The sequence below is a fragment of the Hyperolius riggenbachi genome, chromosome 5, assembly GCF_040937935.1.
Source record: "Hyperolius riggenbachi isolate aHypRig1 chromosome 5, aHypRig1.pri, whole genome shotgun sequence".
Lineage (NCBI taxonomy): Eukaryota > Metazoa > Chordata > Amphibia > Anura > Hyperoliidae > Hyperolius > Hyperolius riggenbachi.
In genome coordinates this window covers 343,581,948-343,609,415 of record NC_090650.1, presented here as the reverse complement: position 1 = coordinate 343,609,415, position 27,468 = coordinate 343,581,948, and the positions used below count along the sequence as shown (strand labels likewise).

Here is a 27,468-nt window from a genome sequence, read left to right as displayed (position 1 = left end):
TTTAGCAGACAACTACCATGACTTCGGCTATGTATTGCTATAACTGGCCTCAATTCCTATGGCTAGCGAACTTTTCTCACAAGCTTTATCAAATGTTTGGTAGAAACGGTTGATAAAGTGTTTGCTAGTGTTTGCTAGCTCTGTGAATTGACGCCACATGCTGTTTGGCACACCAATAAATATTGTTTTTATCTACAGGACTGAAGACAATTTGGAGCAAGAGGAACCGACCCAGGAGGCACGGTTCAGCAGTGAGGAGAGCTTGGTGGATGATGACGTCGCCGATGTAACCTATTTCCCCGAGGAGAGGAGTAGGAGGAGGGAGTCCTTAGCTATCCCAGCTCTCTCCTTTGATGATGACTTGGGAGAAGAGAGCTTGGATGTTGAGGTTGCAGGACCGAGTGTGGAAGAAGCTGCACCTCCACAATCGACCGCTATAGAAGCTCCAGGGGAACAAGAACAAAGTGAGGAGCACCGAGAGACTGCAGCACAACCAGCGCGCAGGGCAACCCCGACACAGGCCAGAGGACGGGAAGATGCTGCCACACCACCAGTGAGGACCACCCCACCAGTGAGGCTTCGAGGTACCCTCCCCCCAACAAGGAGAGAGACAGAGTCCGAGATGTCCGGGGCTGTCTCCGGACTTCTCGGGATTCTTCAGAGCCACCAAACTCTCATAACCCGGCAGTTGCAAGATGAGGACAGGGGCCACATCATGGAGCAGTACAAGTCCCACATCACTTCACTGCAATGTGAGCTCGACGCTGTACATGGGCACTACAGGGACGAGCTTAAAATGATGCATGAGATGCACAGAGGAGAAATCGACCAACTGCGTGCGCAGCATCATTAGTCGGTGGGCCAGCTGCAGAACATGATGCAGCAAATGCACCAACAAAGCAAGGAACTACTGAAATTGCAGGCACACCCGTGTTTTCACACTGTGATGTCTCTAATACCATATTTGGAAAAGGTGCCTTCCCAAAACATGATGGCGTGCCATTCCACTTTGCTGGAGGTGATCAAACAACACATGGACACGCCATTATTGCAACCACCAATTTTTAGACCCCCACAACCAACAGCGGTGCCCACCTGGCAATCATCACAGATGTACACCGGCTACAGAGGCAGTCAATATGGGCCACCGCTGTCAGGGTCCAGCTCATCCACGACCAGCACCCAAGAGAGTCCAGATTTCCAGGCAGCAACTCCCACCTTTTCTAGTAGTGGTGCCGATACAATTTGAAAAAAAAAGTCAGATTGTTCCTGGACATGCTCCTCTGAATACCTCAGATCCTCGGAGGAAGGATACCATCACAGGGCTTTTTAGCCCAACCTTTTCCCTGCCCCATCTCCTTCAACCAAGGTTCAGAGGTGTTCAGATGACCATGTCAGGGAACTTTTGTTTTTGCTGGACTTGAACTGTAGGGCCTGGTGTCCCCGAAAGACACTACCTGGGTCACAACCTTGTGCCTGTTGCACTGCACCTGTAGTCCTGCACCTGTGCCTTTGATTCCTCTTGTTCCTTACTTTGTTGTTCCTAATCACTTGCACAAGACCCTTGGAGCCATGGGTGAAGGACACCTTGACTGGTCGGTGAGAGGCCTAGCCTTTTTACTGACCTGTGTCCTTCATCCATGGCTCAGAGGGTCATGTGCCAGTGGTTAGGTTTTTAAAGCACTTCAATTTTAGGGCCTGGTGTCCCCGAAAGACACTACCTGGGTCACAACCTTGTGCCTGTTGCACTGCACCTGTAGTCCTGCACCTGTGCCTTTGATTCCTCTTGTTCCTTACTTTGTTGTTCCTAATCACTTGCACAAGACCCTTGGAGCCATGGGTGAAGGACACCTTGACTGGTCGGTGAGAGGCCTAGCCTTTTCACTGACCTGTGTCCTTCATCCATGGCTCAGAGGGTCATGTGCCAGTGGTTAGGTTTTTAAAGCACTTCAATTTTAGGGCCTGGTGTCCCCGAAAGACACTACCTGGGTCACAACCTTGTGCCTGTTGCACTGCACCTGTAGTCCTGCAACTGTGCCTTTGATTCCTCTTGTTCCTTACTTTGTTGTTCCTAATCACTTGCACAAGACCCTTGGAGCCATGGGTGAAGGACACCTTCACTGGTCGGTGAGAGGCCTAGCCTTTTCACTGACCTGTGTCCTTCATCCATGGCTCAGAGGGTCATGTGCCAGTGGTTAGGTTTTTAAAGCACTTCAATTTTAGGGCCTGGTGTCCCCGAAAGACACTACCTGGGTCACAACCTTGTGCCTGTTGCACTGCACCTGTAGTCCTGCACCTGTGCCTTTGATTCCTCTTGTTCCTTACTTTGTTGTTCCTAATCACTTGCACAAGACCCTTGGAGCCATGGGTGAAGGACACCTTGACTGGTCGGTGAGAGGCCTAGCCTTTTCACTGACCTGTGTCCTTCATCCATGGCTCAGAGGGTCATGTGCCAGTGGTTAGGTTTTTAAAGCACTCCAATTTTAGGGCCTGGTGTCCCCGAAAGACACTACCTGGGTCACAACCTTGTGCCTGTTGCACTGCACCTGTAGTCCTGCACCTGTGCCTTTGATTCCTCTTGTTCCTTACTTTGTTGTTCCTAATCACTTGCACAAGACCCTTGGAGCCATGGGTGAAGGACACCTTCACTGGTCGGTGAGAGGCCTAGCCTTTTCACTGACCTGTGTCCTTCATCCATGGCTCAGAGGGTCCTGTGCCAGTGGTTAGGTTTTTGAAGCACTTCAATTTATTAGGGCCTGGTGTCCCCGAAAGACACTACCTGGGTCACAACCTTGTGCCTGTTGCACTGCACCTGTAGTCCTGCTCCTCTGCCATCGGTTCCTCTTGCTCCTCACTTTGTTCTTGTTCCTAATCACTTGCACAAGACCCTTGAAACCATGGATGAAGGACACCTTGACTGGTCGGTGAGAGGCCTAGCCTTTTCACTGACCTGTGTCCTTCATCCATGGCTCAGAGGGTCATGTGCCAGTGGTTAGGTTTTTAAAGCACTTCAATTTATTAGGGCCTGGTGTCCCCGAAAGACACTACCTGGGTCACAACCTTGTGCCTGTTGCACTGCACCTGTAGTCATGCACCTCTGCCATCGGTTCCTCTTGCTCCTCACTTTGTTCTTGTTCCTAATCACTTGCACAAGACCCTTGGAGCCATGGATGAAGGACACCTTGACTGGTCGGTGAGAGGCCTAGCCTTTTCACTGACCTGTGTCCTTCATCCATGGCTCAGAGGGTCATGTGCCAGTGGTTAGGTTTTTGAAGCACTTCAATTTATTAGGGCCTGGTGTCCCCAAAACACACTACCTGGGTCACAACCTTGTGCCTGTTGCACTGCACCTGTAGTCATGCACCTCTGCCATCGGTTCCTCTTGCTCCTCACTTTGTTCTTGTTCCTAATCACTTGCACAAGACCCTTGGAGCCATGGATGAAGGACACCTTGACTGGTCGGTGAGAGGCCTAGCCTTTTCACTGACCTGTGTCCTTCATCCATGGCTCAGAGGGTCATGTGCCAGTGGTTAGGTTTTTAAAGCACTTCAATTTATTAGGGCCTGGTGTCCCCGAAAGACACTACCTGGGTCACAACCTTGTGCCTGTTGCACTGCACCTGTAGTCATGCACCTCTGCCATCGGTTCCTCTTGCTCCTCACTTTGTTCTTGTTCCTAATCACTTGCACAAGACCCTTGGAGCCATGGATGAAGGACACCTTGACTGGTCGGTGAGAGGCCTAGCCTTTTCACTGACCTGTGTCCTTCATCCATGGCTCAGAGGGTCATGTGCCAGTGGTTAGGTTTTTGAAGCACTTCAATTTATTAGGGCCTGGTGTCCCCGAAACACACTACCTGGGTCACAACCTTGTGCCTGTTGCACTGCACCTGTAGTCATGCACCTCTGCCATCGGTTCCTCTTGCTCCTCACTTTGTTCTTGTTCCTAATCACTTGCACAAGACCCTTGGAGCCATGGATGAAGGACACCTTGACTGGTCGGTGAGAGGCCTAGCCTTTTCACTGACCTGTGTCCTTCATCCATGGCTCAGAGGGTCATGTGCCAGTGGTTAGGTTTTTAAAGCACTTCAATTTATTAGGGCCTGGTGTCCCCGAAAGACACTACCTGGGTCACAACCTTGTGCCTGTTGCACTGCACCTGTAGTCATGCACCTCTGCCATCGGTTCCTCTTGCTCCTCACTTTGTTCTTGTTCCTAATCACTTGCACAAGACCCTTGGAGCCATGGATGAAGGACACCTTGACTGGTCGGTGAGAGGCCTAGCCTTTTCACTGACCTGTGTCCTTCATCCATGGCTCAGAGGGTCATGTGCCAGTGGTTAGGTTTTTAAAGCACTTCAATTTATTAGGGCCTGGTGTCCCCGAAAGACACTACCTGGGTCACAACCTTGTGCCTGTTGCACTGCACCTGTAGTCATGCACCTCTGCCATCGGTTCCTCTTGCTCCTCACTTTGTTCTTGTTCCTAATCACTTGCACAAGACCCTTGGAGCCATGGATGAAGGACACCTTGACTGGTCGGTGAGAGGCCTAGCCTTTTCACTGACCTGTGTCCTTCATCCATGGCTCAGAGGGTCCTGTGCCAGTGGTTAGGTTTTTGAAGCACTTTAATATTAGGGACTGGTGTCCCCGAAAGACACTTGGGCAGCTATGCCCTGCAACTCTTCCAGCACAAAGTTGGTGGTTGGTGTTCCTTAAAACTGACCGGGCTATACCATAGATATGTTATTTTTTTGTCTTCCATGTTGGAAGAATGTTTCCATGTTGGAAAGTGGTTGTTTTTGCAATAAAAAAATTTGTTTTTACATACCTCAGTGTGATGAGTAGTTGTTCTTGTGGTGTGACTGCTCTCCTGAACGTGGTATCCTTCTTCCTAAGGTCATCCTTCACCATCTCCAAAAGGGTATCAAACCTGTCAGGAGATGGAAAGGAAGAAGCTGTAAAGTATGTTGTGGGACAAGGTGTTGGGTGGAGGATGGGGGAGGTGTGTTTACAGAGGTTTGGGAGTGTTGTGGAGGGTGGGGGTGTAGTGTATAGCTAGGTATACAGGGGTGTGGGGGTCAGGGTGGTGTGTTTAGCTAGGTATACAGGGATGAGGTGTTGTGGGGGTGAGGGTGGGGTGTTTAGGAATGGTGGGGGTTGGTGTATTTAGGCCTATATACTTACAGGGGAATAGACATCCGAGTGTAGCTGTAGAACTTCTGTGGGTGTCGTCTGAGGTCCCGGTAGAGGGCCTGGAACTCTCCCTTCCTCTGCCTCCTGGCTAGTAGAGGGTGCACCCACCATCTCCTGCGAGGAGCACGCCTTCTCCCCACATAGTAGTAGGTAAACAACAGGAAGGAGAGAATTCCCAGGTAATAAGCGTAAAAAATGACTGGATCCATGGTCCCAACTGCTGTCTCTGTATCCAAGGATGGTCTCCACACGTCCAGCTGTCTCCAACAATGACCCCAGAGCTTCTGCTGACCTCCCAGAACCCCAGGTATTTATACAGGTTGTTATCTCTTTAAGAATCCGGATCCGGACCGCAACCGTGTTCATACCGCACGGAAACCGTATGCAACCGGACCGGATCCGGACCGGATCCGGACAGGAACCGTACGGTTCAGGTCCGATCCGGCTCCGGTGCGGTCCGGACATCCGGTGCGGTTTTCACAAAACCGCAAGTGTGAACGGGGCCTTAGAGTTTAGGGGCCATATCCTATTCAAGGTGATAAGTAGCTTGCAGATGCGAGCTACTTATCACCTTGCCATCGCGCGAGGATTACCGGCAAATCCTATTGCCTATATCCTTCGCGCGATGGCCGATCGTTAGGGAGCATTACTCAGGCGAAAGCCTGAGCGATGCTCCCTTTTACCGAGCGATGGGGAGTGAGGTTTACGCTGTGGTGCTGTCCATCAGCACCACAGCCTCACTCCCCACACATGCGCACTCGCCCGCCGCCATCTTTCGCCGCTGCATCTGGGGGTCTTCTTTAATAAGGAGACCCCCAGAGCTCTCCGTCGGGTCACCGCACAGTTTAGAAGCCCCCGCGCAGCTCTGCACCGGAACCCCTGCTGGCATACATACCGCCGCAGATCACCCGCCGCCTCTCGCCGCAAAATCCGTCGCGTAATTACAGTGTATCTAACACTGTAATTACTGTCCGCATAGAAGGAGCCCGGGCAAAGCATCTTTGAATCTGCAGCCTGGGCTCCCCATTGGTCCGCTGTCTGAGCCATTTTATTGGTTTAGACAGCGGACCAATGGGGAGCCCAGGCTGCAGATTCAAAGATGCTTTGCCCGGGCTCCTTCTATGCCGACAGTAATTACAGTGTTAGATACACTGTAATTACGCAACGGATTTTGCGGCGAGAGGCGGCGGGTGATCGGCGGCGGTATGTATGCCAGCAGGGGTGCCGGTGCAGAGCTGCGCGGGGGCTTCTAAACTGTGCGGCGACCCGACGGGGAGCTCTGGGGGTCTCCTTATTAAAGCAGACCCCCAGATGCTGCGGCAACGACGTGCGTTAGCTAGTTTAGACCTGTTTTTTGCAGGTCTAAGCTAACGCTCATGTCTGCCGGGAAGCATCGTTTCCTGGAGACATGATAAGGGTAATTGGATTCGGTGTTAAGAACTCGCTGGGCGATTATATCGCCCAAGCGAGTTCTTTTCCGCCTGGGGGGGTCTAAAGTTTAATTAGATTAGGCGATGCCCCCATCGCCTAAGTTAAGAACTCGCCAGTGCTTAGCGCTGGCGAGTTCAGCAATAGAATATGGCCCTAGGTGTGATAAGGGGCATTTCACCAGCGTGCTAACAGTTTGCACCGCTTTGTGAATCAGGCCCATAGGGTTAACATCCTGTGTTTACAATAGCAAAATAACTGTTCTGCTGAGGCAGCCAGCTGACACAGCTGAGAGATCACATGACAGTTGTGATTAGTCACAGATGAGGGGGAATAGACAGGCTAAACTCTCTATACACATACAGGGTGCATTTCTCTATGTTTACCTTCTTTCCTGTGCAAGGTCCACTTTAATGGACAATATGTTTCTTTAGACTAACATAGCTTGACAGAATTAGTCAGTGCAACTTCAATAAGGAAAGCAATGACTAAAATGTGATAGCACATTTGCCACAATAGCTAAATAAAGGGTGAAACAGTGGAAAAAGGGCCCACACAATGCTTTACAAAAGGTACATTTGAGTCTACTGTCTTTTCTACGAAAATATAGGGCAGCGGGGGCTGAAACACACTAGCACACTATTGTCTCCTTCTATCTGCTTTTCAGCAGCACATCAATGTTACAGACTGATACGCATTGTGGACCGAAACATGCTGGTGTGTTTAGGCTCTAGTATTTTATTTTAAAGAAATTACATTTTATATACACAAAAAAGAGAATAGTGACACTGTATCTCAAAAAAACGAACACCTTTATTGCAAACAGACCAACATAGATGGTTAGCAGTGGGGGTGAGCTGAGCCTTTAAGCGGTTTCATGGCTCTCTGCTTCTTTAGAGGCTCAGACATAGGGCCTGATTCACAAAGCGGTGCTAACAGTTAGCACCGTGGTGAAAAGCCCTTTATCACGCCTAAACTCTGTTTAGGCATGATAAGTTTAGGTGTGATAAGTTTAGGTGTGATAAGTTTAGGTGTGATAAGTTTAGGTGTGATAAGTTTTTAGGTGTGATAAGTTTAAGTACCAACTGGGCTAGCACCGCAGTGCACAAGTCTGGTGCACTTTGCATAGAGTGTAATGGCGCTGCTTTGCGTGTGGGACTTTGCGCGCAATCTAAACTTATCTAAACTTATCATGCCTAAACTTATCATGCCTAAACTTATCATGCCTAAACTGAGTTTAGGCATGATAAAAATGGTTATCACGCCTAAAGTCTTTAACTGGGTTATCACCGCTTTGTGAATCGAGCCCATAGTGTCTTACCCTCTGAAGAAACGTGTAACCGCAAAACAGTCTGCACACCCCCTTCTGCTAACCACGGTATCTATGTTGGTCTTTTTGCAATGAAGGTGTAAGGGTTTTTTTAGCTACAGTGCCACTGTCTCTCTTTTTTTTGCTGATACATGCTTTGCTCGAGAGTGCATGTATGTCATACTCTTCTGCAACCCACTGAAGTCCCACTGATTTACAGAATCTAGTGCCAGTCTTACCTTTCTAATTGTTGTACATTTTTTATGCACTCTTCTAAACTCTTTCGGTTGACTTTTTTTTGTCTTCTTTATAAATACTGTATTTTCTGGCGTATAAGACGACTGGGCATATAAGACAACCTTCCAACTTTTCCAGTTAAAATATAGAGTTTGGGATATACTTGCCATATAAGATGACCCCTCTTCCAACGCACACCAAATAAAAATTAAAAAACATCATATACTGGTTCTATGTATGAACAGATACTGGTGCTGTAGACTGTATGTGGAACCCAGTATATAGGCGATTGACTGGTTGGATTAGTCAACTTCACTACAGTCCTTCACTACAGTCCTCAGCAGCGAGATCTGAGAGGCGGTAACAGGATAGGTTGTATCACCCGGCGTATAAGAAGACCCATGACTTTTCAGAAGATTTTCAAGGGTTAAAAAGTAGTCTTATACGCCAGAATATACTGTATATGAAACACATAAGCCAGTTGTAAGTAGTGAACGGAAGTTAGAACTGCACAAATGCTATGGGTTATATGCTCAGCTGAGATCCAACTGGGGACAAACATGCTAACAGAGCAGAGGCTTCGTGAGAAACATCTGGCTAGAGGGCTGCGTGTTAAGTCATTTCATTATATCACATAGAAATGCCCACTGATTCGATAAGCAAGCTGAAATGTACAATCTGACTAGGAAATTAGTGGCCAACACAGCAAGATGTCAGGCAGCAATACAGCAATGTTGTCTTCAAGGCAAATTCACTTTAAAATAAGATTTCACAGTGTGTGAGTCATAGGTGGGGCTGAGTCCCCTGATGACCTCTTATAATCTTAAAAGACCTCTGTCATGAAAATCCTAAAATGTAAAATACATGTAAACATATACAAATAAGAGGTATGTTTCTTCCAGAGTAAAATTAGATGTAAATGACTATTCTTCTATGTTGCCGTCATTTACAGTAAGTAGTAGAAATCTGACATTACCAACAGATTTTGGACTTGCCCATCTTCTAATGGGGGTTCTCAGGGTTTTCCTTATTTTTAAAAGCATTTAGTGAATGGCACTTGCGCCATCCAACTGCCAAAAAAGTGTGCAGCGAGCAGGGAGGCTGGGCAGCATCTTTGTATAAATCTTTTTCAGGGAATGTCTTTATAAAGAATAAAGGCCATGCTGAGAATCCCCCATGAAGAGATGGACTAACCCAAAACCTGTATGTAATGTCGGATTTCTACTACCTACTGTAAGTGACAGCAACATAAGAGAAAAGTAATGTATGTCTCATTTTAATCTGGAAGAAATGTACTTCTTATTTCTATGTGTTTTAAATTTTAAGATTTTCGCAACAGCTCCTCTATAAAGTGGATCTGAGATGAAAAACTAACTATAACAAGTAACTTGCCTATATATCTTATCTAAAGTTTAGATCGTTTACACAGCAAATCTAGCTGCAAAATGCTTCAACAGTTTATGATTATTTATTCCTTTGATACGACAGCACTGTTTTGTTTGTTACATTACACACAGGCAAGCTGATAGCATCTCCAGCCCTCAGCCTGTGACAAATTCAGTCTCCTCTCCTCCTCCCCTTCTGCCTCTGAAATCTCTGGCTAGTAACCTCCTCCTGCCCAGACTGAGTTCCCATAAGCCCTTGCTACAGTGCCAAGGCACTCTGAAAAAGCTGTGGGGGAGGCTTGTTTAGTTTATAGGGAATTAGAGTATTAAAACAAAACAAAAAAAGTATATGGCTTGAGGAATGCCCTATAAACTATATGAAAGGAACACAATTATGCAATGAGTAAAAGTTTATCTCGGATCCACTTTAAGGAAAACAAGCAAAGCGGAGCCACGGATACGTTCTTTAATCAAGTGTGAACCGACCCTAACTAGGGATACAAACTATCACCACGCTACTCAACACTAAAAAGAAAAGTTCTGCCCACAAGGCAGTCATTGCAGAGCTCAGCTCAAACGGAATACATTTTGAAATAAAACAGAGAACCTCTTTACATATGTGCTTAAATATCTACATTGCTTACAGCGAAAAAGGATGTAAAGCCTGGCAGATTTATTAAGTCAAAATAAATGTAATGAAACTCTACAACTTTCCTGCTGACTCGCCTGCAGATGTTAGCGTAATTGACATTCTGTACATAGTCATTAAAGGTTTTTTTTTTCTCTTCTACTCAAATTCCCGTTTTCCATTCTTTTAAAATAATCCCTGCTTGATTACCGAACACATCCGCCATTCTCGTTCACAAAACTAGGCATTTATTAAGCGTTTCTTTCATGCGATATCCCTCTCAGCAGTTTCCCAGTACAAAACAGAACTAAACACCACATTTGATAGATGGTTTAATGTGGGCTGCATCTGCTTGCTATTTGCAATAGTTTTTAAGCAGCATATATATACTTTTTTCCAGCTACTTTTCTCCGAAGCGGTGTAAGATTTTTCATTTTTCAAGTGGGTGTTCTACATAATGACACGTTATTTTGATCTGACCAACTGTTCGTGTTTTTTTTTTTTTACATCTTCTAAATAGAGAGAGCAGAAGAAAAAAAAAATAACGGCTGAATATTCAATTGCCAATTGTCATACTTTGCAGATGCTTTTGGAAAGTTAAAAAAGTGTTATCAAACTTAACGGTTTGTTCCGGAACAGGAGTTATGAATATGCAACAGAAGATGCTATGGATGAGTTCACCAACCAATTCAAGGCTGACTAAAAGAAAAGAAAAAAAAACCAGAATAAAAAAAAGATAAAAAGAACTTTTGGAAATGTAAAGTCCAAATTGCTTAACAATGTCCACTTTTCTGTTATAGTCATGAATTTATTAAAGAGGAGCTGTCAGCTCCCCCCCCCCCCCCCCCCCACACACACACACATATATATACAGTAAGTAGATAAATACTTGCTCTACTTACGTGACATATGTATTGCACTGGACACATTTTGATTTTAGTGATTTTTCTATTGTGAAAAAGGAGAAAATCCTTAGCATTTTCTGTCTTGACTGTGTCTATCTTGAACCCAATCCTGATGTCATTTCCCCCTTTAATCTGTATCTTCTCTTGTGTCTGATTGTGTATGCATTGCTCGCCCTCCTCCCAGTCTTCAGACACTCTTACCCAACTCTGTAGTAGAAACTGCATGGTCATAAATCAATTTGTGCAACTCTGCAGAGCTGGTTTTTTTTTGTATGAATCAGATTATAGAAGCTTCTGCAGGGGGAGAGCCATTTTCTCAGCATGAGAAATTTTAGCCAATCAGAGAGGAACAGAGATGTGGGTGGGGAAAAAGGGAGGGAAAGAGGCTTCAGCCAAACAGGCTGCATTAGTTATGTCTGAGGGAAAAAGGGGAGGAAAGTAAAGAAGAAAAAAAAAACAGCATGCCCTGTAACTTCCTTTGTCCGCCAGTGTATGTAATAAGAGCCAGGGGACCTGGGGAATGATATTCTATGGAGAAACAAAGTAAGAGTGATTTTTAACTTTTGGATTGCCTGGTTAGCATTCCTATTACCTGTTCACCAGATAAAAGTAAATAATTGATTTTTGATTTTATGCCTGACAGTTACTCTTTAAAGAGAACCCGAGGTGGGATTTAATTATGCTAGTGGGGCACAGAGGCTGGTTGTGTACACTAACACCAGCCTCTGTTGCCCCATGGTGTGCCTCCAGGACCCCCCTGTGCGCCGCTATACCCACCGCAGTGCTAGCGACACACAGCCTGTCGCCAGCACAATGTTTACCTCTGCCTGTCTGTTAGCGCCGCTCCCCCGCCTCCTCCGTATCGGCGCTACCCGCCCGTGTCCCTTCCCTCCAATCAGCGGGAGGGAAGGGACGCGGGCGGGTAGCGCCGATACGGAGGAGGCGGGGGAGCGGCGCTGACAGGCAGCACATAGGTAAACATTGAGCTGGCGACACGCTGTGTGTCGCTAGCACTGCGGGGGGTATAGCGGCGCGCAGGGGGGTCCTGGAGGCACACCATGGGGCAACAGAGGCTGGTGTTAGTGTGCACAACCAGCCTCTGTGCCCCACTAGCATTAGTAAATCCCACCTCTGCTTCTCTTAAGGGCCCTTTTCCACCTGCAATCGCTAGCGTTCATGCTGAACGCTAGCGATTGCTGAATCGCAAAACCGGCGATTCCCCCGACGTTTGCGGCCGCGATTTTGCTATGCTATGCACTGCATAGCAAAATCGCGGCAATTATCGCTCCGCCGCGCGTTCGCGTTCCCAACAAAAGCGAATCGCGGTAGTGGAAATGACCTACCGCGATTCCTATGTTAAAAAGCAAACCGTAGCGATTGTAAAATCGCTAGCGGTTTGCGTTTTTGCGATTCAGCCAGCGCAAACGCGCTGGTGGAAAAGGGCCCTTAATGACATGTTAAAGTAAAAATAACATATTACAAAAATAAATAGGGCACATATTACACAGGTCTTCAACTAAAAAGCTGTTTGATTATTTTCATCAAATTTCCATGTATTTTGGTGTGCTGAAAACAAATAAAATATTGAAAAAACTCCTAGACTTGCCACAAAATGCTAAATTGTCTTCAAATTTATCAAATTTTTGGATCTTCAAAAAGAAGGGTGGAGTGCATTTAAGGAGTCGTACAGAAATATGTAGGCAATAACAAAGATCCTCACTACAAAAAGAAAGCATTTTAAGCTTTAGGCTGCCTGACAAGTTTGAAAGTGCATTGCCTCCAGTTCCACCTTGACTATTTTCATAGCTCCCAACTGTCCCTCTTTTGGAGGGACAGTCCTTTTTTGGGAATCCAGTCCCTCTGTCCCTCTTTCTTCTTCATTTGTCCCTCTTTCAGGACTCATGTACAGATCTATGTAAATATATGTACTACTAAAATATGTGTTAAATTGACTCTAATCTAATAAGCCTTTAATTGACTCTCCCATCCTTTAAGTGAAAGGGGAACTTCAGCCTGAACAAACATACTGTCATTACGTTACATTAGTTATATTCATTAAAATAGATAGGTAATATAATCTCTTACCCACCCTGTTTTAAAAGAACAGGCAAATGTTTGTGATTTCATGGGGGCAGCCATCTTTTTCATGGCGGCAGCCATATTTTTGGTTGAAAGAAGGTGACAGGGAGCATGAGACACAGTTCCAACTGTCCTGTGTCCTGATCACCCCTCCCAGCTGCGCGCGCTAGGCTTCAAATCTCAAATTCAAATCTCAAATTCAACATTGAAAAACAAAACATTGCACCAAACAGCAAAACGAGAACAACAACATCAGAAATCCCATCATGCTTTGCACAGCATCAGGGGAAAAATGCCCAGGCGGTTTTCTTCTGTGCAGCTAAAAATGAGGCTTGGGTAAGAAAAACAAAGTTTTGATGCTGTGAAACTCCTCTCTGGCATTCAATTTCCCCAGGATTTCTGTGCAAAAGTGATACAATTAATTTTTATAACTTTTTTCCTGTAACTTGCCAAAATGTGTCAAGCAAGGGTCTAGTATACAGTGCAGGAGAGTATTGATGTGTATGCACGTTTATACCGTTCACAGCATGATTTGTATGGACGGATAATCTGTCAATACCGCTAGGGAGGTAAGAAACACCAAGCCTTTTCAGTGCTGCTGAGTAGATTTTTAGTCTGGAGGTTCACTTTTATATATTTCTTATTTTCGAATGTGAATATAAAGGACAATGAACCAGGATAGAAAGGACTAGTGTGCTTTGAATTTAAAAAATATATATTTTTTTCTCATGAAATCCTTATGGTATGTGTGACTAGGGGTGTGCTGGGGGCGCGGTTAGGGTGTGGCAGGGGCATTGCTTACATGTCCCTATTGCTTATCTCAATAAGTTGGGAGGTATGTATTTTGCTGAAAATTTGGGAGCTGTGAGTAAAGAACAAGGTGAAGAATTCCACCATGACATTAAAGGGAAAATGGAGCCAGTGATGTCAGACTGCTGTTGGAGGCTTCAGAGAGACATTCCAGATGATACTCACGATCGTAAATGCACCAAGAGGAGACTCACAGGGAAGAACAATCGAGTTTAGCGTGTGTAGGTGAACTCATTTCAGTTCACATAAAGATTTTCATGAAAAAAAGTAATAAAACTTTAATTGTATAAGTCAATTTCCATTTATTTTGAGGTATCGCCTTAGTTAACAGTTGCACAAATTATCAAAAAACGTGATGTCCTATGACACAATGGAGGTAATTTTTGGATTCAGAGCACCAAAAAACATAAAGGTTACGTGGAATGACCTAAACAGCTCTCGTAAAAAATATTTTTGCAGACCTGTGTTATTATTTTTTGTTGTTGTTATATTATTACAAAAGGACATACCGGTAATTATTTTATGTAAAATTGACTTTTATTTCTTGACATCAATAAAAAAACATTTTACTAGGGTTCTACTTTTATAACTTTATGATTGCCCCAGAACGGGAAGCAGATGTGTGCTGGAGCACAAATAACTTTATTCTTTTTTTTTTCCTCATATGGGTTTGTTGCTTTAGAATTTATTCAGATACAATCCAATTGCACAACAAACGCATGAAGGGCAAACACATTCATTTTGGTCTAAGCCAGCCACAAGGAGAGGGTAATTACGCCACACTTGTGGGGGTAAAACCTGTGGGAACTCATGGTGAAACCTAGAAGCCCCCTACCCCTGATCTGAGAAGGATATGGAGCCTGACATATTTATTTCCTTTTCAAGAGGTACAGACTAACCAGCAAGCTCATGGTGAACCAGAACTCATTGGAGTGTGTGAGGGGCTACAATGGTCCTAAAAGCCCACTTACTAAAATACTAAAGAAAACAAAAGTTTGCTTTCTTAAAACAGAAAGAATTTGCGATAATTCAGGTTGGAGTGAGCTTGAGATGTCTCACAGTGCATCACTGCTGAATATATGCAAATTAACCATTGTTGCCCTTAGAAGCTAAACACACCTCCAGAACCACTGGAATGCAATGATGTGTCAGCTTGTTAATTTGAACAGAGCCATAATAATCCAACATGCATACATACTGTTTCGGATTGTTTGATCCTCATCAGTGCATGGCATGGATTAATCTGGCTCTATGGAGTAGGGCTTGTAACACCGAGAGGTACAGACTAACCAGCAAGCTCATGGTGACCCAGAACTCATTGAAGTTAATTCAACAAAGTCCTGCTAATCATGCGCCTCCAAAGCAGAGTTCCCACGGCCAGATGGATTGGAGAGCTCCGCCAACGAACGATTGTTCCCTGATCTATCTGGGTGAATCTGTAAAAAGTCTGTGTGGCAGCCATGTGTGGTAACAATGCAGCTGCAGCCTATGAGACACAGAGATGCCCGTAGAGGCGTAAGATTTCTTATTCATTTCAATGAAACTGATCATGACTCAGGATGTGCAGAAAGCCACAGTAGCCCACGTTTCTTAGCCCATGATTCTTTGCACAATGCTGTCTCAGCACCTACTGTGCAGGATGCAGTCATTGCAATGGAGCCAGGGTAAACTAATCCAAAGGACCTGCTGTATGCCATCCTCTATCACCTTCAATCAGACCCAGAAAGTGTGATGTTCCGAATAAGGTAAAATGCTGATGCAGTGTTCTTCCCAGGATCTGTTAGTGGGGTGCTCCACCCGGCTCATTTTGGTGAGCAGCCGGCTGTCATCGGCTCACCACCACATACTCCTCCTATGCTGTAAGCAAAGTTGCGCCAGCCCTGCACTCCCAGCTCTCACCCAACCCGGCTACTTTTTCATGCCACCCGGCCAGGAGAACACTGTGATGGTATGTAAAAAGATCGAGCACCCAGATAATGACTAAAGCGAGCACAACTCATCAGTCATGTGTAATCTTCCCTGATTATTATGAGTGACAGTTTTCCAGTGATCTTCTGTGTGGCTGGAGAGAGTTAGAACGCAATAAAGGTAGTCATACATCAGGCGACTTGGCGACTGATCAACTATACGATTCAATTGTAATCGAATCGGATGAAAATCGGTGCCGCCAAATGCATGCACTACCGACAATGCTACCAATTTCGTGCTGAAATTGGTCATATGAATTGGTCAGACATCCTGCCAGATGTAGGGCCGATTTGCTAAACCGGGTGCGAAGCAGTAACTGTAAGCGATAACAGAACGAGCGCCAAACGCACCAAAACTCCAGATGCAGCCCCCTAAAGTGCAATGTGCCCCCCCAGTGCACTATACATTACCTGTCCGTTGCCGCTGCTCATCCGCCGCTGGCTCCAGGCACAGTCCTTGGTCCATACACGCGTCCCACGTGGTTGCTGGAGTAACGTGGGCACGTGTGTGACATCACAGCATTTCAGCATGAAATTGATCGCGTATAGGCCTGCGGTGTATGGGCAGCCAGCAGATCTCTCTCTAATTAGATTCGATTAGAGAGAGATTTGTCTCTTGGTCGAATTTTCCCATCATCGTTACATGTGTGGGCACCTTAATTAGAAGAGCTGGTCAAAATCTTCAAACCTACCGAATCACGACTGTTCACAGATTTTTCCAAAACTAATATGAATTATCCAGGGCTGTGGAGTCGGAGTCGAGGAGTCGGAGTAATTTCGGGTACCCGGAGTCGGAGATTTTATAAACTGAGGAGTCGTAGTCGGAGTTGGAGATTTCATAAACTGAGGAGTCGGATGATTTTGTACAAAATCCACAGCCCTGGCAAGTATTAGACTAAGGAGTCGGAGTCGAGGAGTCGGAGCCATTTTAGGTACCCGGAGTCGTAGTTGGAGGTTTCATAAACTGAGGAGTCGTAGTTGGAGTTGGAAGATTTTTGTACCGACTCCACAGCCCTGGAATTATCATTTTGTACAGACCAAGTTTTGTGTGTAAAAAACCACCTAACCTTCTTTTTGTTGAGAGGTTTCTAATACCAGCTGCCTTGATATATGACATCCAGGTTCTGGAATTTAAAGGTGTAAATTATTATTTATATATAATAATAAAAAAGAGAGAATTCACTATGTTGAAATTATTTTGAAACCTCAGTGAACTTTTTTGAGATATTCAGTTCAATGCCAGTTCTTAATTTTATACCTGAATTGTACTTAATTTGGCAGCAGAACAAATAGCAGTCTATTATATATGTAAGCCTGCATTAAACTTCATGAAATCACTGATTAGAGCCACTCAGCTACTTAAATAGCAAGCCCTTAACCCTCTCTGCAGGGAGTATACCATCTGTTTGATCTCGAGCAGCAATGCACAAGACCAAGAGAGCGTTTCCTACTGCTGATCTCAGTACGGGGGCTTCTTTAAGCTATAATTATCTGCAAGCTCACCTGACTTCAGAAGCTGGATTGTATTTTCACGTAGTATACACCAGTTTCTAGATGAGCACAGCCATCAATGGTATTAGAAAAAAAAAAAAATCAAAACAGTTGGTATGTTGAGTAGCTTTTTTGCGATTTTCAGGTGTTTAATTGAGTTTTTCAGCCACCACTAATACAGTAACAATCCTATGACTTTACATAAGTGGAATCCAACATTGAAGTATAAAATGATAACAGTACCTGCCTACTTTAAAACATTTTTGGGTGGGTGAGTGGCTTGTCATAGCTTTGCATCTCCTTAGAGCCCGCCCATGGTCGAATAGCTCCCACTCTATGTGCGCACATGATTTACCAGATGACATTGCCAGGATAATCTAGTAAAGGTGCATAGACATGCACGATTACTGTTGCCAGCGAGGATTGGGATTTGGATGACAGTTTGGGCTGAGGTCTGTACTGATACATTGCTAGCCTGTGAGATAGTGATGCATTATGTTGCTATGGAAAGGGGAGGAGGGCAGCACACAACAGAGCAGCACGTAGCATGTGAGGTGAGTGGGAGATCAATGCCATTGGCCTGCTCTTCATCAGTTCTCGCTGGTACATCAGTGGAGTTTGTAGGCCACTGTACACATGCTAGATTCTAGGAAGATTTGGGCCAAGCACTATCTGGTGTGTGTACAAGGTTTAAGAATGCTACATGCAACAGTGGTATCTGTACTCTCCTCATACAGTGTTGGATCTTCTTGGCTGAACACAGACAGCATTGTTCTCCTCCTTACCCCTACTACTCCAACCAGCGTCCCAACATTGTCCCTTCTTCCCCTTCCATAGCAACAGAAGAGTCAGTAGAGCACACAGGCCTAAAAGGTCGCCTGAGAGAGTTTTGATCTCGGTGGGCAACAATCCTCATATTGGTATACAAGGCTTTACAGGCAGAATTAACTGTTTTGAAGTAGTGAATATCAGATGCTGATAATGTACTGTAATTTACTGAACCTGCCCCATAACATAGAAAAAAATATATTTCGCAGTTCCGGACAATTGGTTTAGATATTTAGAAATACAGTGTTATTTAGGTATGCACAGCATAGATCAGGGCGAGATCAAGGGAAAAAAAGATCAAGAGAAGAAAAATCAAGAGAAGAAAAGTTAATTCCAGATCTGTTGTAAATCTTTAAAGGGGGCACTATGGCAAAAAAAATGTAAAATTTAAAATATGTGCAAACACATACAAGTAAGCAGTTCCAGAGTAAAATGAGCCATAAATTACTTTTCTCCTATGTTGCTCTCACTTACAGTGGGTAGTAGAAATCTGACAGAAGCGACAGGTTTTGGAATAGTCCATCTCTTCATGGGGGATTCTCAGGGATTTATTTATTTTCAAAAGCACTTAGTGAATGGCAGTTGCTCTGTCCAACTGCCAAAAGACTGTGTAGCGAGCAGGGAAGCTGGCCAGTGTTTAAATTCTTTTTAGGGAATATTTTTATAAAGATTAAAAGCCTTCCTGAGAATGTAGAGATGGACTAGTCCAAAACCTGTCGCTTCTGTCAGATTTCTACTACCTTCTGTAAGGGCTCATTCACACCAGTGTGCTTCTGTCCGCTTGTGTCCAGTTTTTTTCAGCAACATGTATCTGTAAGGCCTCGTTCACATCATACTCGCTACCGTGCGCATTTGAAAGCACGTATGATGTGCTGAAACGCAGGAACGGCCTTCTACAGTTTACATCTACTGCACTGTGCAGCAGTACGATGCACTATGAAGCGCTTGCGTACTGCTGCCTGCATTTTGCCCGCAAGCGCAGAGCTGTTCCCATCACTGTCAATGAATGGGATCAGTAGCGCAGCGGGCAGCGGCGCAGATAGCGTGCTATCATACGCATTGCGTTCCGATCGCACAGCCATCTGCGCTGAAGACATGTGAACGAGGCCTAACATTGATGTGCTGAAAAAAAGCGGACAGAAGCGCATGAAGTGTGAATGAAGCCTAAGTGACAGAAACATAGGAAAAAAGTAGTTTATGGCTCATTTTACTCTGGAAAAAAAACGTACGTACTTCTTATTTGTCTATGTATGCACATTATTTAAATTTTACATTTTTTCGCTATAGTGCCACTTCAAAAGTACCCATATATCTAGCGGCGCGGCGATTTGATAATTATTATCGAATCAGATTAAAATCGTTGCCACCAAGTGCATGCTTGATCGACAATGCAACCAATTTCACACCGAGCATGTCGATTGGATACACAAATGGTTTTTCAATAAGAAAAGTTCAGTTTCAATGAAGTACTTATAATTTCGCAACACGATTGCTTTCAGAATTCGCTCTATCCAATTTCGGGGCTTTAAACACTGAGGAGTAGTATGACGTAGCTATACTGCATTGCTGGTGCTTTTTGTTCTTATTGTGAGATTTGTTACTCTTATAATGTTGTTTTTAGGAGGATATTTGCTGTGTATATGTAAGTGTAAGCTACAGAAGTTTCCTGCATACAGTGACACGGTGGAATACAATATGGTAAACCTGAGCCTCACAAAACAGAGTTTTGCACAATAAGATTGTTTTCCAGTTCTAAGGAGTGAGATAAATATAAAATGTTTTTTCTTTCGGTTAGGTTGCTCTAACCTGGAGAAGTCTGTGAATAAATGAATATCGCAGTGTTGACTTAAAGCTGCAATGATACAACAAATGTATAGGGAATAAAGTGGGAAAAAAACAAAGAAGAGAGAGAAATGATAAATAAATGAATAGCAAAGCGGAAGGCAAGCAGGGAAAACTGACAGTAAAAGAGAAATTTGGAAGAAGGTAACAAGCAACACGTTTTACGCACTAGATATTTCTAGGTTATCAGCACCTGGTACATGGACCCCAGGGGTACTATAGACCAGCTCAGGGGGTACTTCAACTTTAATCCATCACATTATATGTTGAGATGAAAACATGCTTAATCATATACAAACAAAACTGTATAGACATTTATAGTTCATTAAAAGCATCTAACAATGGGGTCAATTCACTAAAGCGTGATAACTGCTATCACAGCAGTTATCACACGATCTGCGTAAAAGGTTACTCCGCGGCATAAGCAGAGGTTTGTGCACGATCACCTACGTGCTTCACGTGAAACGCGCACGTGATTGCGTGCAAACCTCCGCTTATCACACCTAGTAATCTTTTGCGCGTGGCAGATCGCGTGATAACTGCTGTGATAGCAGTTATATCAGTTATCATGCTTTAGTGAATCGACCTCAATGTGTGAAATGCACTTATACACAATTTAGGCTCTGTTCCCACGTGTAGCCGGCCGGATCATGTGCGGCCAGCAGGAGCGGACAGTGTAGTGTTACACTCACTGACACAGGGAATCATACACACATTGTGGACTATCTGTAGCTATAAATATTATACTCACTGACAAAGGGAATCACACACACGTATTGTGGACTGTATGTAGCTATAAATATTATACTCACTGACACAGGGAATCACACGCATATTGTGGACTGTATGTAGCTATAAATATTATACTCACTGACACAGGGAATCATACACACATTGTGGACTATCTGTAGCCATAAATACTCACTGTTACAGGGAATCATACATTCATCGTGGACTGTCTGTAGCCATAAATATTATACTCACTGATACAGGGAATCACACACACAAGGCTATCTGTAGCCATAATATTATACTCACTGATACAGGGAATCACACACAAGACTATCTGTAGCCATAAATACTCACTGTTCCAGGGAATTACACATTAATCATGGACTGTCTGTAGCCATAAATATTATACTCACTGATACAGGGAATCACATACATACACACACACACACATTGTTATCACTGCAACAAACATTTCTGACACTCTCCAGTTACGGAAAAACATAGTAAATCAAGCCATGTGTCTGTTTCAATTGTACAATCCCCCATTACTCCTTTCTAGTATGGGCAAGTAAGACAGCGCAAGAATTCTGGACCCCATCCTATTCCACACTAGAAAGCAAATAAAGAAAGATGACAATCTCATAGACAAAATCCTTACCTTGCCTTGTGGCGGGAATAACCCTGAGAGCAGTAATATCATCGGCAGACTGATCACGGAGACCACAGGGGCTGCAAAGACGGTGTTGACTATTTGCTTAATACACTAACCAATGTACCACACATATCAGATTTGTTATGTTTGCCTCTCCAAGGACAAAACACTTGAATTAATTAATGTAAAACTGAGTGTATGAACAAGGCTAATTCCAACTCTGCTTAAAATGAACTTAATCAATTTTAACTCAGAATTACTGTCAGCGATGGACAATGAATCTGACCCCTGGCACTGAGCGCTCCCTACGGCACAGCAAAATAGATGGTATTACCTCTGCTCTGGGAGACATGAGTCACAATCCATCTGTCAGAAATCATCATGCAACAAATAGCCAAAGAGGGATTCATCAAAAGAAAGGCCAAAACCAGCAGATTTGTAAAGAAGGACCATAACACATGCTTCATTCAAGCAGTAAGAAAGTTATTCAATTCTTGAATGAGAGATGGCTGTACTGTATAAGTGAATACTGGACATTATAGGGACAGTGGCTATACATACCTGATGGGTTTTGAATGATTTGTCAACCTTTCACACAAGCAGGTGCACTTATTAGGCCACATTCACAGTGGCTGTGGCATTGCATTCCCTGTGACAGCACAAACACAGCACAATGAATCGGGACAGCGACACCACAAGTTATGCTCGTATTGTTTGGGGTACCGTGAAGCATACAGTCAAAGAAAAGTATGCTTCACTTTTACTGTTAACGTGCAAATTCAACGATGCTGCAAGCCGTTATGATGCAATACACCCACTTTACTGTGAATGTTGCATAGGTAGAGCATTACAGTGTGGTAAGGCCAATTTACAATAAAAATCCACACATTTGTACAACGCTTTTCTACTGTTGGACTCAAAGCGCCCAAGAGCTGCAGCCGCTGGGACGCACTCAAGAGGCCACCCTGCAGTGTTAGGGAGTCTTGCCTTGAACGCCTTGCTGCAATAGGTACTGACCCTAGCCTGGTCTCCCATGTCAAAGGCAGTGCCCTTCACCAGTACAATAATGACCATTACACTATCAAATAGCCAGAGTGTAAATCATTTGTAAGCCCGCACTTAAATATGAGTATTTTTTTACGGGTCATATTATAAAGTGTGGGCATGGTGTGGTACCACATCAAACATTTCTGGATATTAAAAGTCTGATTTAAGTTACCGTAAGTCAATTTATAAACACTGGCAGTTACCTGCAATGGAAATGTGACCTGTGTCTTTCTGTGCCATTTACACTTTCTGTTCCTTCAAATTGAGATTTTTAAGCACTCACTGGAAGGTATAATACACCTTCCCACCAGCACAAACTCTGTGTTTTTTAAAACAGCAGTAGTTCCTGGATGATGGATTTGCATGCGAGTGTAAATTGAAATGGTTAAATGACTTTTTTTTTTTGGCCACACCCTCTTTGATGCTCTTCTTATACTTTATTTATATTTCAAAACTTGAGGTGATGAGCCTGGATTCTGTTTGTTTTAAACAAATGTAGTGGTAGTTGTTCATACATAGACATGCTTAAACCCGACCGTGACAGCAGATAAAGTCCGATTTGGGCAAGAATCTAGCGTGTGTACCTGAGCCCCCTGACGTTGCCTTAAGATCTGGCATGCTGGATCTTTAGTAATGTCCAATCAACCCCTGAGGGTACTCTCCCACTGAAGGCAGCATAATCGTGCACCATGCACCGCCCCTCCTCCTTGTTTGATAGTAACAGATACATCACTAGCCTCTAGGCTACTGACTTGTATACACAGAACTCGACCCTGATTAGTCGCCTGAAGGATTCCTGACCCCAACAGGCAACAGTTAAATGACCCGTGTATGTAGTCTTAGGTAGAGGGGCGGAGCACAGACAAGAAGTGTGCAAACAAGGCATTGTGCTGCAGTTATAGGAGACTTTACTATCTTCTCATTTCTCCTAGTGTGATCAACATAAGTAATTCAATATATTTGCATTACTGACAAAGGAGTACATTTTAAGATTTCTATGAAGAAAGACTTTTTAAAAAAGAGACTTCTTTTTTCCTTTTAGAAAGGATCCTTCAGGAATAAGGCACATCACCATTTTACTTGGCGTATTTTCCTATGCATTACTTTGTTCTGCTCTGTGATGATAAAGCAATGCTGAACATGAAGGGATGGCAGGTAGGAGAATGATATGGTTATTAACTCTGTACAGTGATAAGTGTCAATACAGATCAGCTCCTTGGTTACCGAAGGACTTATCAACTTCATGACATGACGCCAAAGACTTGTAATTCAATGGATCATCCAATGGGAAACAACTGTGCTGAGAAGTAGGTCAACAAGGTGTTTGAACATTGAATGTCTTGGGACAATAAGACAGTGATGAATAGATGTGCTGCTGTACTTCAATGACTTCAAGGTTAAAACTGTTTTCACCAAGCACGCAACCATGTCAACCTACAGCAAGCGTAAGAGGTGTGCGGAATACTGAAATCCCCAGCACAATGGAAAGAGTAATGACAGGCCAGCTTCTGCCACCATTAGCTGTCAGTCTTTATTTTTAACCTCTTGATTATTGCAGAGGATTTAGAGTCTGCATGTGCAGGAGTAGTGTAGGCTGTTCCAGGGTCAAGCGGATTACACATCTGATATTTGGGCGGTGTAATCTCCGGGATTTCCTCCGTAGGATCAAGGTACGGCAGGCGACTTTTGTTTCTTTAATTGACAAGCGTGTTAATCGCAGCAGCAAAGCATCTACCTCCATTCACAGTAGATGTTTTTTTTATTTCTTCACTAGATTTTAAATAAATAGAAATACACCCAGTCCAACACAAATTAGAAGGTTTTTATTATTTGTGCAAATCAAGCAAATATAAGCTTTTTTTTAAAGGAGAACTGTAAACACAGATATATGGAGGCTGCCATATGTATTTCCTTTTAAAGGATACCCGAACTGAAATGTGACATAATGAGATAGACATGTGTATGTACAGTGCCTAGCACACAAATAACTATGCTGTGTTCCTTTTTTTCTTTCTCTGCCTGAAAGAGTTAAATATAAGGTATGCAAGTGGCTGACTCAGTCCTGACTCAGACAGGAAGTGACTACAGTGTGACCCTCACTGATAAGAAACTCCCCTTTTTTGCCGCTTTCTTGCTCTCAGAAGTCATTTTCTACTAGGAAAGTGTTTTATAGTTGGAATTTCTTATCAGTGAGGGTCACACTGTAGTCACTTCCTGTCTAAGTCAGGACTGAGTCAGCCACTTGCATACCTTATATTTATCTCTTTCAGGCAGAGAAAGAAAAAAAGGAACACAGCATAGTTATTTGTGTGCGTGGTACTGTACATACACATGTCTATCTCATTATGTCACATTTCAGTTTGGGTATCCTTTAAGCTTTCCATGGCAGTGCATTGTGAAAATCTTCAGTTTTTCTGCGTAAAGTGTGAAAAAAAGCCATAGGGAAACATGGACACTGGCCTGCACATCAATTTCCTTTCAGTTATAACGGACAGCAACTGATATAGCATAAAAGGAACTTAAAGAGGAACTCCAGTGAAAATAATGTAGTAAAAAAAGTGCTTTATTTTTACCATAACTATGTATAAATGATTTAGTCAGTGTTTGCTCATTGTAAAATCTTTCCTCTCCCAGATTCACATTCTGACATGTATTACATGGTGACATTTTTACTGTGGGCAGGTTATGTAGCTGCTCCTAGCTGTTTTGGCTCTTACAGACAGCTGTAAACAGCTATTTCCTGTCTGTGAACATTGTTACATTGTGGCAGTTTGCCCAGAGTACCGCGGTCCCAGAGCTTCTTGTGGGAGGGGTTTCACCACAATATCAGTCATACAGCACCCCCTGATGGTCTGTTTGTGAAATGCAATAGATTTGTCATGTAAAAGGGGGTATCAGCTACTGATTGGGATAAAGTTAAATTCTTGGTCGGAGTTTCTCTTTAATAAGTTGCTCTCAGTTATAACTGAAATAAAACTGATTTTCAAAGTAATGCCCATGTTTCTCTATGGCTCAGTTCACACTATATGCATTTTAACCACTTCACCGTAACGGACAAGAGCGATTCCCCTTCATTTGCCAATAACTTAATTACTACTAATCACTAGAGTTGGGCCGAACAGTTCGCCTGGCGAACCTCTCTGGGCCTCTTACTACTTCCGGGTCGCAATGACCCGGAGTAGTACGCCTGCGCTGCCCGGCGGAGCGCGTCCTAGATCGCGCTCCCGTTGCCGGGCGCTCTCTGCGCATGAGCGTGACGTCACTCAGGACGTCACGCACATGCGCAGAGAGTGCCCGGCAACGGGAGCGCGATCTAGGACGCGCTCCGCCGGGCAGCGCAGGCGTACTACTCCGGGTCATTGCGACCCGGAAGTAGTAAGAGGCCCATGAATTTAGAGATGTTCGCCGGCGAACGGTTCGGGAACCGTTCGCCACATCTCTACTAATCACAATGAAATGATCTATATCTTGTTTTTTTCACCAATTGGGCTTTTTAGGGTTGACATTTGTTTTCAGTAATTACTTTATTTTCTATGCATTTTAAAGGGAAAAACAAGGAAAAAATGAAAAAAATACACTTTCTCCAATTTCATCCCCTATAGTTTGATCTGCCTATTTGTTTGGTTGTCACAAGATTTTAATTATGTCTCTAGTACAAAGTATGGTGACAATATAGTATTTGGAAGGTGTATTTTTTTTAGGATGAGTTTTTTTTCCACTATTTTCACGTGCACGCACACGGGAATGCACGTGCACACGTGGGAGCGCGCACGCGCACAGCGGCGCAGCACTGTCTGACTGATAAAAACGTCCTCGAGCCATTAAGAGGCTCTAGCAAAACGTTTTTATAAGTCAGCATGTCATTAAATGGTTAAAGAGAACCTGAGGTGGGTTTTTCAAATCATATTAGGACACAGAGACATGTTCTGTATACAATGACCTGCCTTTGTGTCCTTGCATTGTGCCTCCAGCTATCCCTCCCTCCCCCCACGGCTCTGCTGCCCCACATTTAAAAAAAGTGACAGCCTAGCGACACGGAGATTGTCGCTAGCCTGCTATTTACCTCAGCCTGTCATTCACTGCCGCTCCCCCACCTCCTGTATAGCACAGGGACACAGGCAGGGAGCCGTGCTATACAGGAGGCGGGGGAGTGGCAGTGACTGACAGGCTAGGGTAAATAGCAGGCTAGCGACAATCTGCGTGTCGCTAGCCTGGCGCTTTTTTTTAATGGGGGACAGCACAGCCCAGGGGGGTGGCTGGAGGCACAATGCAAGGACACAGAGGCAGGTCATTGTATACCTCAGGTTCTTTGTAACTGATTTTTCACAATGCACTGCCATGGAAAGTTAAAACGCATCCATTCTTCAGCATATAGTGTAAGGGCGCAATTCCACTTGAGCGGTGCGCGTCTGTGAGACGTGCGCCGGCTCTTCCGGGTCTGCGGGGAAAGCAGACGAATCCCATCAGCCGTACCATGCACGGCTATGGGATCTGCAGCCTCCCACGCCGATTCGGATGGAAAAGCCGGCCAAATCGCTAGCGGTAGCGATTCGGCTGGCGTTACCATTGCACCCTATGGCAGAGTTTCCCCGCACTATTCACCTTGCGGGGAAACTCTACGGATTTGCGGCGGTTTCCGCTCAAGTGGAACCATGCCCTAAAAGAGACCTTAGGCCTAGTGCACACCGAGCGGTTTTGGTAGCGTTTTTAGAACCGCTTGCGGATGTGGAAACGCTTGGGTAATTATTTCAATGGGCTGGTGCACACCAGAGTGGTAGGCATTTTTTGGATTTCGGAGGCGATTCTGCCTCCAATGTTAAGTATAGGAAAAACGCAAAACGCTTGATAAAACGACAGATCAAAGCAGTTTTCCAGGCGTTTTTGTTACAGTAGCTGTTAAGTAACAGCTTTACTGTAACAATATCTGTAATCTGCT

At 44.3% G+C, this 27,468-nt stretch overlaps 1 protein-coding gene and 1 long non-coding RNA gene across 2 annotated transcripts in view; one reads left to right on the top strand and one right to left on the bottom strand.

Annotated features, from left to right (window-relative positions):
* The window catches only part of XKR4 (XK related 4), a 401,273-nt gene that overhangs the window by 236,266 nt on the left and 137,539 nt on the right, over positions 1-27,468 (bottom strand). The gene's annotated exons all lie outside the window — the stretch shown is intronic.
* On the top strand, positions 17,913-24,264 carry LOC137518925 (uncharacterized). The gene is made up of 3 exons (XR_011020928.1): positions 17,913-17,985; positions 21,740-21,959; positions 23,575-24,264. It is a non-coding gene; the product is annotated as an uncharacterized lncRNA (long non-coding RNA).